General features: G+C 44.1%; 1 protein-coding gene across 5 annotated transcripts in view; it reads right to left on the reverse strand.

The window, feature by feature from the left end:
- SULF1 (sulfatase 1) overlaps nucleotides 1-13455 on the reverse strand; it is a 127967-nt gene extending 114512 nt beyond the window's left edge. For 3 of the 5 annotated variants that reach the window (XM_055705313.1, XM_055705311.1, XM_055705309.1), the window contains exons 1-2: nucleotides 13143-13455; nucleotides 11729-11821 (exon numbers count right to left, since the gene is read on the reverse strand). The gene's annotated coding sequence lies outside the window, so the exon portion shown is untranslated. The remainder of the gene's footprint in view (nucleotides 1-11728; nucleotides 11822-13142) is intronic. The other 2 variants (XM_055705312.1, XM_055705310.1) reach the window with 1 other exon arrangement.
- Nucleotides 13456-14288: the final 833 nt, after the last annotated feature.

Here is a 14288-nt window from a genome sequence, read left to right on the forward strand (position 1 = left end):
TTTGAAAGAGACTCTTTAAAGGAGATCTTAAAGGTGTCTATTGTGACAGACCTGGCCAAAAACAGGAAGAGGACCATCCCATGTGAATATATTTTGGAGAAATATTTGTCCTGCAGCTCCCTGTGACTGGAAGGGCTATTTAAAGGTGAGTTAGAGAAGAACTGTATGCATCGGGAACAAACTACAAGCTGGAATGGAAGGTTGTTTTAATACACTGCTTTTTATAAATATCCAGTTTACCCAGAGACACTGAGAACTCAGGATAAACATCAAGAATAAAAATCTGAAGTAAAATAATGAAAACAAGACCTTGAGGGCAAGTGTCTTAAGCAAAATAAGCACCTGTCATCAAGTTTGAGGATGATACCAGACTGGGGGGAGTAGTGGATCTCCTCAAGACAGGACTGTTATTCAGAGGAACCTAGGTGGGCTGCCGCAATGGGCCAGCAGGAACCTTATGGAATACAGCAAGGACAGATGCAAAGGCCTGCATCTGGGAAAGAAGAGCCCCTTGCAATGATACAGGCTGGGGATGGACTGGCTGGGGAGCAGGTCTGCTGAGGGTCTTGTTAGACAGCAAGCTAAACCTGAGCCTGCAGTATGCTCAGGGAGCACAGAAGGCCATCATCATCTTAGGCTATATTAACAGCTACATATCAAGTAGATTGAGAGGAGAGGTCATTTCCCTTTGCTCAGAGCTCATTAGATGGCACCTGGAGTATTATGGCCAATTTTGGGGGCCCCAGTACAAGAACAGCAATGATAAACTGGAACAAGTTCAGTGACGGGCCATCAAGGTAACTGAGGGATAGAGCACTTGCCCTGCAGTGAGAAGAACCTGGGGTTGTTCCTCCTGGAGATGAGCTGGCTTCAGGGGGACCTCACAACAGCTATCCAGTACCTGTAATGAGGTTTTAAAGGAGGTAGAGCCAGGCTCTGTCAGGAGACAGCAGTGCATGGCAGGTGTGCAAGAGATAATGGGCATAAACTGAAACAAAAGAGAGTCAAACTGGGTATAAATAAAAGCATTCTTCTTCCCTGTGATGAAGTCAAGTAGGAGAACAAGTTGCCCAAGACGTTGCACACTCTCCATCTTATGGGATTTTCAAGACCCAACTGGATAAAGCTCTGAGCAACTGGGTCAGATCTCATAGCTGAGTCTGAGTTTGAGCAGGCCTAAGACCTCCTAAGGTCCCTCCCAACCTAAATTTTCCGGCGATCATTCTGTAAGTCTATGAAATGTTTATTATGTTTGAGAGTAGCCTAGTTGAGAGTGTCTTCTCTTCACAGGACAGGGTGACTTTCCTTATTCTTGGCAGAGGGATAAATAATTTACTTAAACATCCCCATTCAGATTATTTTCAGAAGAACACAGTGCTAATCATATTATAGTGTTTTGTGGGGGCAAGAAGTGGCTTGATTAAATAGAGGACTAAACCAAAATGAAATGTGAGGTTAAAGAATGGCTGGTTCTCTCCCATCACTACACAGTCAGCTCTCACACTGTCTCTGTACCTTGTGGTGTCTCTCATAACAAAGCTGTGAGCACAATTTGCTGTAGCGTAACAAATGGAGACATCCCAAACTGCAAAATTCTGCAATGGTTACTACTGAGACTGAGCGCAAGAGAGAGGTTCAAACCTAGCCCTTATCCTCTCAAGGGTGTGACAACTGAAGAACACAACAGCCTTTCCATTAAAATCAGCAGTGTCCCGAACACATAGAGCCTGCTCTCTCTGAAACTCTTTTACAGGGAGACTGCCAAAGTATTTTGCAGCAAGCACACCAAGGACCAAGAACAGACCCCCCACTAGCCAAGAGCATTCACTCTCACTCTGCATATGTACGGTAGGCACAAAAGATGCCCAGATAGAGATGGAAAACATGGCAACCTTTCTAGGTTTTTGCAGAAGCAATGCACTCAGTATTTATAGATTGCAAATGTAGCAATTCTTTACATTTGGTTTTAATGCCAATAAAGATGCTTGGGAGGAGTTCATTAACCAAACTGAGATTTGTTCCTGAGATTTGTTAATCTCCAGCAAGACAACTGGTGAAATCATCACTGGCAAAATGAAGCTGGAAACATGAAAGAGGACGGCTTCACACTTCATCATCATTGCCACAAGCTATTAATTTCCCTCTGAAAATGCAGTTTAACAATTTTGATTCAGGAAAGATGAATGCCCATAGCAGGGAAAGTAAACATGAACTATGGAAAGTCTTTCTGGTTAAGCTGGAAAGGCTGCAGCCAAGATATTTCCCACTTAACCTTCATCAAGAAAAAGGTCAAAAAAGGCCAATGTGTTCAAGCAGGGCACAGGACAGAAAAGAACAAAACTTCCTATGAAAAAGATTAAGTTCACATTCTTTTGGCTTTCATTAAAACTATTCCACATCACTCCACACTTTCATTTAAAGAAGTTTCCTGACAGGATTGAACACAAGATCTTAAAGTAGAAAAAACATAAAAGTATACATGGAAAACAGTTCATGTACTATATAAAAAATGGGGAAAAATATGAAGGACACATAAGAAACAGCAGAAGAAATACCTTTAGTCTTTGAAAATTATATGATATGTGGTGCCCAAGGTAATCTTCCATCCTGTGTACTTTAAGCTGAACAGTTCCCAGGGCATACGTGGCTTTACCAAAGTAGAATATTTTTGTTATACATGAGGCTTCTAAGGAAGAAAAGATTTTCTTCCAGCACTACAAAAAAGTAAGATGGAAATTAAGGTCTCTAGGTATGTCATTTCCAAGCTGCTGAGAAAACAGATTAGCTTCTTTTTGACACTACCACCTCCCCATATCCATTATAGCATCTATAGTTACTGGACAATAGAATATGATACATGGTAAATACCCTAGAAATGTTGGATGGTGCGATACTGTGCTCAGGATTTCTCCTGGAAGAAAAGTATACCTTTAAGCAGACTGATATGTGGTTGGATCAATAGATACATGCAAGAAGCACACTGAAATGCCACTGAGAGAGGGAGAGAATGTATTTCATTCCATTTGGTCCACTCACCAAATCTGATCTACATTCCTTCAGGAGATCTATCAACCATGACTCATACTCCTTCTCTGTCTGTTTCAGAAGTTGCCTGCTCACTCAGACTGATTTGCAATTCCTGTATCTATGTTGTCAGCATGGCAGTTTATTGCCCACCTGAATTTTCATCCTCCATTGTTCAGTAACATTGTTCCTATTAAGTGTAGATGTCAATGATTCCCGACAAAGCAGGGCAAAGAGCTTCTTCAAACAATGAGAGTGGCCCACAAAGAGCTTTGAAGATAAGGACTGAGACATGGGCTCCTCATGTCATAATAGATGTGACTCAGCAAGGTGTCTGGAAGAGAGGGGTGAGGCATTCCTGGAGACCTGCTCTGCCCTCTGTTAGGCTGTCATCCAAACTAACAGCAACACTTTTTCTAAAGATTAGTTTTCTGACAGTAAGGCATGACTTCAAAAAAACCCAGACCCATAAATATATGTATTACTGAGATCAATTCCAAACTGAAAAGCCCAGCATATTCTTCTACTGCAGTCAGGGAAAAGTGGCAGTTTTGGCAGCTATAGGTGATTGGAGACTAGAAAAACACTGTACAGTTCAAACAGCTACCACATTCAACACACTGGTGCTCCACGTCTGTGTCTCTTTTCCCAGTGCCATGGTAGCACTAGTGTCACAGTTCAGGCTTCAGCGTAGGGCTGTAATAGTGCAGCAAATGTAGAATGTCTCAGTCACTGCTGCTCGTTATCTGAACTGTCTCTGGCTGAAGGGCAAATATTCTTGTGACAAATTAAAATTTGCTCTGCACTGGACTTTGCACTGGAGCTCCTGAGGTGTGTGAGTGTACTCCATTAGTAATCTCCAGCAGAGGAGTGAAGAAGACAGGTCACAGCAGTAGCATCACTCATCCCAACTGGAGCTGCTGATGCTCATATTAATGACCTCAGTAAATAGTGCACAGTAGGCAGAAAACGGCTTTATTCAAAGCAACCTTGAACCAACATGCAAAGGGAAAATCTATAGAAAGTCAGCAGTGTGGTAGGTATACTCCTGAGTATAATCACAGAACTCACTCAACACAGGGACGTGTTCAAGCTCCTTGGCACACATGATTTTTTCCAATAACCCTGTGGATTTCTGACAACAATCAAGGACTCTTACACAGCACAAAAAAGGAGAAATACACAAAGTACACATGATATTCTCACACTACTCGTGCTGTCCAGCTGCCAGAAAGAACAGTGAATTCTCCAGGCTTACATACAAGGTAGACAGGGTTCCTCAAAATGGACAGTGTCAAGATAGGTTGCACAATATCACTTGTCCAAGACAGCATGGACATCAGTTCTAGCTAGCCACATCCTTCTTTTACCTGGCTTTTGCAGACCACGCTGGCAGCTATTCTCTACTCCAAAGGATTCACAGGATTAAATGGACTTGAGTTTTATGTTAGAAGTATCCATGGTACCCAAGACCAAAACAAGTACCTGTAACAGAGACCTGTTTCTTGAGTATGGTTATATTGCATCTCAAGCCCTCCGCAAGGTGCTGAGGTGCAAAAAAGGTGCAAAATTTGCAGAGAGGGAAAGTTTGCAGAGCAATTTAGTGAAAGGGAAAACTGGATGTGAGCTGAATAGGATGGAAACGACCTAATTGTGGCTGCCTGTCTTCCTATGTTGAACTATTTGTTATGTTTTTGAGGAGCCTGGTGATCCCTGACTACGCATACCTTAAAGACTCTTAATTTTACTCTTCCTCACTTCAGAAGATCCATGCTTTAGAGAAATTCTCCATAACACACAGAAGGAAATAAAAAAACTAACTCGGCGTCCTTTTGCACTTAGGAGTTGAGTTGCAGAGCAGTACAGCACAGGAAGCCTTCCTCTGTGAGCCTGTATACCAGCAATGGACTAAAGTTTACAGTGAGATAAGAAATGCCAACCCTCTACTGATATAGAGATAAAAGAAACTATTGGAATGCCTGGCAGATAAACTTGTGTTAACTTCAGAACATTTTTATCGGTCTAACTATGGTAATGATCTCCCTAAATCCCACACAATGGTGGCCAAGCAGATAGTGTTACAGTCTCAGTTCATAAATTGACTCTAGATGTAAAATAGATAACAACAAGGTAAATTCACATGAGCTTTGCTAGGGACACATACAGGTATTACAGCTATTTTCTTCAACAAAATAGTGGGGAATGACACCGAGGGAAACCATGCTAAAAATTACTACAAAGATTGGATGAATGTGTACTTTTTTATTGCTGCCAAGTTACCAAAACGCAAACATTGTTCTAAAATCTACTCTTGTCAGCATTTTTGCAGTCCTTGAAAAAAGTGGTAGCTAAAAGGTATCATGTGCTGATTATTTACAGTATGTTTAGTTTACCATTGCACTACTGTTCTCTAATTTCTGACTGGCATGCACTAAGGCAGTCAAGTCAGTGGGAGGATAATCCTCAAAAGATTTAGCATAGCTAAATCCAGAAACATGGGCAATGAATCTTTTACAATTCTGTCTTTCTTCCATGCTTTGTCCAACATCACCGCCTTGTAAGATCATCCATTACTCCTCACTACAACTTTAGTGCTTGTAGGCATCAACGACATCGCTGATCCCCCTAAGCTTTATCTGCCCCACAGCTTCTGAGGCATTCTTTCAAGTAACAACAGCGGGTGATTTTAAGATTTTTTCCTATAACTTATATAATTTATGAAGAGAAAGTTATGCATTTTTCTTGTTGGCATAACCCAGCACTGAAATGGATGACACGTTGGAGGAGTACAGTGTTCCATTTCTACAGTCAGTACCACAATTACATTTAATCTAAAACGAGCATCCTAGTCTCTTCAAGTGAATCACAGTTCCTGCTGTTCAAATGAAAGACCTGCTTCATACTTTCTTCTGTGAAAAGTATAGGAACACCTTCAAGAGCTGCAAAGGAATTAACATTATGGCTGTTCAAATACAGACAGTGTTTATCTATGGCATTGCTCATCTGTGGGCCAACCAAGAAACCAACCCAAGCTGATATCAAGTCCCTCCAGCTGAAGCTCCTTAGCAATCCTTGTAAAGCAAGTGGCTAAACTCCATCCCTACATGTGCAACTAAAAGAGGCAAGTGCCTTTAAAGGTTTCCAAGAGGAAATACTGCCTGCCTAACCGCAATGCCTGGAGGCCTTCAGAGGGACTCTCCACTGATCAGAGAGAGAACATGCCTTTAGGTAGCTTCTGTCTAAGTATTTAAGACCCAGGGGCACCCCAACTGCCTTGGCTATCCAGACTGGATCCCACCCTCAGGATCTCATTCACCTTTTTAAAGCAGCAGCTCAGCAGACACTTGTGTTTCTTTCCTGTTTTCTCTCTATGCTTCTTTATTAGCTTCTTTCCAAATCCTGTTTGTTGACTGGGAAAGTCAGAAACAGTAAGTGGGCCTTTGCTATATTCTGAGCGACACCACAGTAGTCCTCTCCATAAAAACAGACAGGTTTCTGTTAAAAGTGCTCATTTAGCCTTCTGCTCATGGTGACACTGGCACAGTCACACATGTCTGTTATCACACCTTCTCCTGTAGACACCCACGGTGCCCCGGTTCGCAGGGTGAGGTATCATCAGCTAGCTGAGTGATCTTACAGCTCACGCTCCTCTGAAAGGTCACATTTCTCCCCCTCAGCCCAAGCCACCAGCTCCACATGCTTCCCTTGCACCACGTGGACCCTGTCCACTTGCTGAGCTGAACCAGCTCACTAGCAGTCAGCCAAGGCAGCTTCCCACTGCTCTGGGGAGCTCATCCAGCAGGCCGGGGGGTGAGCCAAGAGCCAAACCTGGCACGAGGGAGGAGATGGGAACACATAGCTGGAGGCAGAGGATGGGAGGATCAAGGATGGATTTCTCCAGGGCAGCAAGCTACTCCACTGGCTGAGAGGAGTCAAGCAGCCCCACCCTCTGTTGCAATAAAAGCTCTTTAACTAAACGGGAGTTATCAGACAAATGATCAGAAATTTCAGGGGGAGCTGATTACGGTAAACCTCAGGAAAAAAAACGCTGGTTGTTTTTTTTTTTTTTTTAATTGCCAGGTGTGACATACACAAACCCACCTTATTCACAAAGTCTGCATGCATTTACTTAGTGAGATCTGGGGTTTCTGCTAGTTTTCTTCATGTTTCTGGAGCTGCATGCAAGTCAGCTTCCTCAGCAACCAGGAGGATTAGGTTTAAAAAAACAGAAAGGAGAGATCTGAACTTCTCACGTTATATCTTGACTCTAACACTTGGAGCTTTACAAAGGAGGCTGAATATCATGAGACTACTGATAAAAGTAAGGAGAGTTGGCAGTTCTGTAGACATTTATGGGCTTGGTAACACATTTTTCTGGTTTTAAGTGAAAACAGACAAAATAGTGCACATGCTAGAATAATGAACATCTTGGCACATTCCAATTACAATACTGGAACAGACCACTGTTCTGTTTTTATCATAGAATCATAGAATTTATGGATGCTTTTGAGAAAAACAATCCCTATGTTCAGCTCCCTGTTACATTTATTCTCCAGAACTCTGGTGCCAAAAGCTTCCCCATCTTCTCTGCAGGCTTTCCAAATAGAGTTTGCCTCCTGTGAAGCACCACATAAATACAGCTGTTGCAGAGCAGCTCCTCTCCTTGCTAAGATGGGTTAGAGTCACATCATAGAGAAATGGCAACATGCAGTGCCATAATTACACTCAGATGGCATCAGGAAAGATTTTTTTTTTAAAATAACATAAAATTAATTATTTTCATTTTTTTGCTTCCATTTAGAAATTGCATGATATATTCTGTGAATAATCTAGCATTGATCTACAAAACAGACTGGATTGCCATAGCACAGTACCAAATCTAGAAATCTTCCAGAATATAACGGCGATATCATCACACTATGCTGTGATAAAATTGGTGAACAGGAATAATTATTGTTTGGAGTTCCAGAAATATTATCAACTTTGCAGGGAGCTATAAAAACTACAGTGGAGAATTATAGTCAATTGTAAGTCGATTTTTGCTATAAGATAAATCGAAACAAAATTTTAACAAAGTCATTATAAAATCTTGGGTGAAAAGGGCAACTATTAGAAAAATGTTTCACTGTAACCAAATCACCAGTGATGGTTCAGGCTAGGAAGGCTCAGAGCTCCAGGATTAACAGAGCACATACACAGTAACAAAGCCTTACCAAAACTTTTAAGCAGATTCTGAAAGTGGGAATTGAAGTTCTGGGAAATCACTGATACCAAATCTGCTGTGTGCAATGCATGAACTAGAAGATGAAACAAGTATTTGATTTCTCAGAAAATAAAAGTGTTAGGACACCCAAAATTAAAAAGAAATTACTCTCACCAGTTAACAATAACTTTTGAGCATGAACAAGCAATACTAAAGTAAAGACGTTGCAGGGGCTCTCAAAAGGAGTCTCCTGACCTAACTGAAATACGCTAAAATATTTCAGCTATAAAGTGTCTGGTTTGGTAATTCATATATTACTGTGTTGCATGCTGAGGTGATGCTGGTGAAGACCTTGAGTCTTTCCACTTCAAAGTGTCCTCTACAATCATATGACAGTGTTGAACCTGCCCTGCTTGGTAAGAAAACAGTAGACTAACTGCACTGTGATCATATGTAAATGGTGAATTAGTGTTGGAGCAAGAAAAGTGAAGGATGAAAAGAAGGGGGTTGGAGGTGTGGTGGAATATTATGTTGCTGGTCCAGCTGGGAAGGCAAAGTGATGATTTAGAACTTGTTAAACAGAGAAGCAGGCTGACTTGCTGCTTGTACTGGGGCACAGCAAAGGGGATTGTATCACCTCACACTCCCTTCTGCTGCTTTCCACATGTGTAACTGCATGTTTTTTCCACAACGTGTAACAAGGTCTACAGGTAACTGCAGTGCAGGGACAGTCATAACCCAACGGATTATTCACTATGTACATACAGCCTCCCTAGTCCATCTGTAGCCCCCTTACAGAAGCTCTACCTGTGATGGAGGTATTAGGAAAATCTAGTATGAGAAAGACAGCTACTGGGTGACATGTATGCCATGTAGCTCTCTTGTGAGCTGTGCTGTTCTGTGCCTTCTAATTTAATACCCTCAAATTCTCTGAAGACAGCGGTTAAAATTTAAACAGGCTTTCTGAAAACACACTCTTGATCCCATTATCAGTGTCGTGGATGGGATTACAATGGGGGTGGTAATGGTGGAAATGTTTTCGGAGAGATCTAGTATCAACAGCAGGAGTGGCCATTAATTGGATTCTTTCTGTGTCACCGCAGAGTTGTCACGGGACCTCCGTTCTCTGTTGAACACTGCAGCTCTCAAGGCACTCAGAAAGGAGCTTTCTCAATTGTTATCGCATCAGTCTGCCTTCCCACTCAAAGACAAATCCCCCAAAAGCCCTTTTTAAAGCTAAGGAAATCATGGAACCCATGACTCCCATGACATCTGTGACAAGTGTCCAGCCTCGCCTGGATAAGAATGAGTCCTGCCATCACACAAGGCTCAAACTCCTGATCCTGCATGAACAAACATGTAACATCGAGTGCACTATGTAGGTTAAACAAAGCTAGATAATAAACTGCAAACTGTCAAAATAGTCTGCAATGAAGTGATCTAGTCAGAACAGAATTTGCAAATATTTCAAACTATTTTTTTCCATAGCTGCCTAGCTTCCACTGAGAGTGGGTTTTATAATAGCTTCCACATTTGGAAACACTGTCCCCAGCATCACAACATTTTTAGTAAACTGTTTTTATCAGTTCCTGACTGGAATGAGAGCTGTAACAATAATTTTCACACTGATACTTGCCATCTCTAGGATACTTCTGGATTCCTACATGCATTTTTTTCCCTAATGACCTCTCATTTAGTCTACTTTTTGATGATGTATTTACATGCCATTTGGAAATTCACCAAGGTTTTTTTTTTTTTTTTTCAATGTGAAATTACACCAATCATAATTATTTTTTTTTCCTCTGAAATGGAGACAAAAATCAATGGAAGGCCAAGGAGACATGCCAAGCAGCAGAAATTGAAGCTGCGTATTATAATGGAACAAGCTCACCCACCTCGATTATAAAGTGCTAAGAAGAGGAAGCCTCTGACAAGCAATAAACTGACACATAATTAAGACAATTCAGGGCAGAACACATTCTGGCTGGAAAACATTTTCCTGGGCTCTACCTCACTGCTCAGAACAGCACGGAAAAAAACCCATGGTGACACTTTGAAAATGACTTTATGAAGTATCCCACCAAGTCTTCACTAGCTGGGAGAAAAAGAAACCCACCAGCTTTTGTGCAGTGCAGATTCCCTCACATCACAAACACAGTTGATAGTACAGACATGCCTGGTATGTTTAGCATTCCATATAAAGCAAAGATGAATTAGCCGCAACAAAAATGTGTTACAGCTTTCATGAGGCAGTTTATGGATCTTTTTGTATCTCTGGAATTTTTAACCTTGAGTGTATCGTGGATCTACTGAAGTTGTACTTGTCTCAGATCTTTTCCTCAGATTATTTTAATCTCACTGTGAGGAACATCTTTGTGAATCCTGAACACTTTTACAGCTGCTAGGATGCTAATGGGAACTTCATGTGTGTACCCAGTACAAGTGCTCTCAGGGAAAAAAAAGGCAGTGTCAAAGGAAGGTATGTAGAAGTCACCATAAATATGTCTTTGAATGTTTACCATCTGGTATAGTAGATTACATTTTGACAAGAAGCTGGACTGCCCCGTGGGCATTGTCTTTTAAACAGCCCCATCATTATAAAGGAAGGAAAAACATGATTTGCTGTTTCTAGTTTCTCAGCAAGATTTTCTGGCGGTGCTAGAGAAACTAGGTTTTTCCCCTAGAAAAATAGTAACAAGCTGGGCATGTGTAGCTAGCTATGCACTTTCTTGAAAAATACATTTTCTCATAGATCATCTGATCTGTGATCTGACAATACCCACAGAGAGGGACGCGTTTCAGTTAGGCTGTGACAGCAGCAGGCTGTGCAGCTCACAGCACTGCACCTTCGCTTTGCTGGAAGGCTAAATCTCTGTGCACTGAAGCTGGCTTATTGGGCTTCTCACAGGACGCACTGGGAAGAGTGAAGAGGAGAAATCCAATATACAGGGCTTCAACACAGAGTCGTAATGAGGTTTCCTTTGGTTTTGTTTTTCATTTTTAAGCTTGTAAAATTTTCCATCACTTTTTACAGTGAGAAAGAGTAGACTGAGAGAAAAATAAAAACTGGTCAAATTTATTCACATACGTCCTGGTCTGGTTATGCAGTCATATTGGGGATTTAGCTAATTCTCTGTTTCAAATTGCTGCGGGTCACTTCCGAGGACACATTCTTACTGAAAAGTGTGTTTGAAAATACAAGCTGAGAACAACCTGTGAAGAAGGGGCCAAATAGTCAGCCCCCCCCCCGCCTCCAAAAAAAACCCCCCAAAACCCAAACAAACCACAAAAAAACCAAACCCCCTCAAAAAACCCCAAAACCACAAAAAGTTGGTTTCAGGCAAAAATATATATGGAACCTGAAACATGGGTTTATGGGCATCGTTACACAGTTGAATGCCAAAATCACAAAGCACCAGCTATAAATCCCGTTGTTCAGCCTACTAAACAGATCTTGTTTCAGAACACATTATATACAGTATTATTTATAGAATATCTCACCTGTAAATGGTGAGGACAGTGTTAGATTTCTTTCACAAGTAGGAGGCCAATAATTCGTAAGCACCACAGGTATGTGAGAGTTAGTATGAAGATCTGTTATAGTGTGAAAGAAAGAAATGATTTTGTTACTCTGCACAGGAAGACAGTATATATATACAGTAAATCTTTTATTAAAAAACAAACAAACAAACAAAAAAAAAAAGGAAAACAGCCCATCCTCTAGTTTCTCCATCGAGATCATTTAGAGCAAAACAATGAGAACGTCTTAATTCTCTGATAAGATAACATACCATAATTAGTGACAACGTTTCTGACTTCTTAGTTTTCTGGGCTTCCCACACTCCAGACATCAGTGAACTTAATAAAGGAATTAAATGAAAATGATAGCAGAGCACTTCCATAACTAATCTCTAATTACATTTCTGCCCCTTTTCCTTCCTAAACATAAATTTTTGCTTACTTTTAATTAACACTTCAGATCGCTAGTTTAGAATCTATAAATACAGTGAGACTTTAATGATCCATTATAGTGATGCTACTTAGTTTTCAATGACTTGTAAAACTTTCACAAACAGATCTGCAAATGAATTACATCCATCTGCTCTGCTGCAGCTGCAAGAGCAGCATTACGTTGCACCCTGCCTTTCCTTACTTTCCTGGGTTTCTCTTAACTTTAAGCCCATGTGTAAGCCAAACCGCGTCGACACCGATCATCAGAAGCCCAGCCAGGTCTCCATAAAGGAGCCCTCCAACTTTACAGCCCTCCCCGAGGCGCGTTCGGAGCACTCTGCTGTGCTCCCAGCTGAGCCCCAGGCAGCCGGCGCGCAGCTCCAGCATCCCGCTCGCAGCCGAGGACACACTCCGCCGCGGTGCCTGCCCCCGCCCGGCCATGCCGTTTCCACGGCTCTGCTGGGACCGGGGAGGGGGGGGGGGGGGCGATCTGCACGCGCGGGGGCAGCCGCCAGCAGCATCTGGGCTGCCGCTGCCGCTCCCGGGGCGCCGGGCTCCGCACTGCACGTGCGCGCCGCAGCGGCCAGCGGTGCCCGCCGGGGGGGAGCGGCGGCGCCCGCAGCGCCCCGGCTCAGCGCTCCGGATGGGATGGGATGGGATGGGATGGGATGGGATGGGATGGGATGGGATGGGATGGGATGGCCTCGTCCGCACCTTCCCAAGCGTGACCTCAGCCGCCTGAGGGGTGTGAGCACTGTGAGGGCAGCCGGGCATCAGGCTGGGCTCGCTGTTATCTGTCAGCCGTACAATAGCAGCATTGATAAGGCAGCAGCAACTGGCTTTGACAAGTGTGCTGTGCTAGCATTCCTCTAAAAACCGTGAAGGAAAAAGGAAAGGGGAAAAAAAAAAAAAAAAAAAAAGAAAAAAGAGAGAGAGAGGGAGGCATGAGGTGCCTTTACTTTACCTGGAAAAAAGTGTGGGGTTCTATTTTTCCCTCTGAGCTGCTGGCAACGATTCTTCCCTCTTCTCCCCCAAAGCTAGGTGGTTCTTCTTTTGCTTGCAGCTCACACTTGGGGAAGACCACACAGCTCCAGCAAGGCTGCCTCTCTTCCCTAATCCCCACTCGAGTGTGATGACACACACTAACCCCAACCATCTGTTGAAACACGTCCTCAAGCACTCAGCACAGTGGTGTGTCAAGGCGGGCTGCCCAATCCAATCGCTGGGGCTGGGTGGCTCTTAAGGAGCTGGAGGCAGAGACAAGGGCAGAAACTATAGGGCTGAGAACTGTTTAGCAAAGTAACCTGAGATTTGGAGAAAGGGCTGCTATTGAAAAAAAGAGCAGAAGGGGGAGGTACTAGCGGGAAGGTAGAGGGAGTGGATTAGTCTGGTGGCCAGTTGTGTTACTTCTCACAACTCCTTGTATTCCCAAGGGACCGCTGGGACCCCCGCCCGGTGGGATGCACAGAAGCACGAGAGCAACACTAAAATCTTTTTATGGCGGGTCTATTGAGGGCAATCTCCTCCGAGAGACGCTTTTCTAAAAGAGATCAAGTGCTAACGCGGGAGGCGTTCGCACTGCGACGTGACATTTGCGCCCCGAAACGCCAGCTCCTCGCCGCGCCGCGGCCCACGGGGGAGCGGCGGAGGGAGGCCGAGGGAACACGGGGGGCGAGGCGGGGAGAAGAGGGCAGGTCCGGAGGGCAAAGCGCTCTGCTTCGGCCACAGGCGATCTGCCGGTCCTGCCCGCGGGCCCCCGCACCGGCTGCGAGCGCCCCGCCCGCCCCGGCCGCCCACCGCCCCGGCTCCGGGCGCAGCGCCGCGTCCCCCCGGGAAACGGTGCCACCAACCTGTTGCTTCCCCCCTTCCCCGTCGCCGCCGCGCCCCCTCGGACTTGCCTGCGGGAGGCGGCCCGGGGCGGTGGTGGCTGCCCTGCCCCCCGGGAGCGCCACCCCCGCCGGGCCGGGGGCTCCGGGCAGCGCCACCCCCGTCTGGCCTGCCTCGAGTCCGTGCCTCAGTTTCCCTCGGCCACAAAGCAAGCGTCAGCACACCTTCCTCCCTCCCGGGGACGCTGCCAGCAAAAACACACTAACTGACCGAAGATGTCCGG

This window comes from Falco cherrug, chromosome 3 (genome assembly GCF_023634085.1).
Source record: "Falco cherrug isolate bFalChe1 chromosome 3, bFalChe1.pri, whole genome shotgun sequence".
In the NCBI taxonomy this organism is placed as follows: Eukaryota; Metazoa; Chordata; class Aves; order Falconiformes; family Falconidae; genus Falco; species Falco cherrug.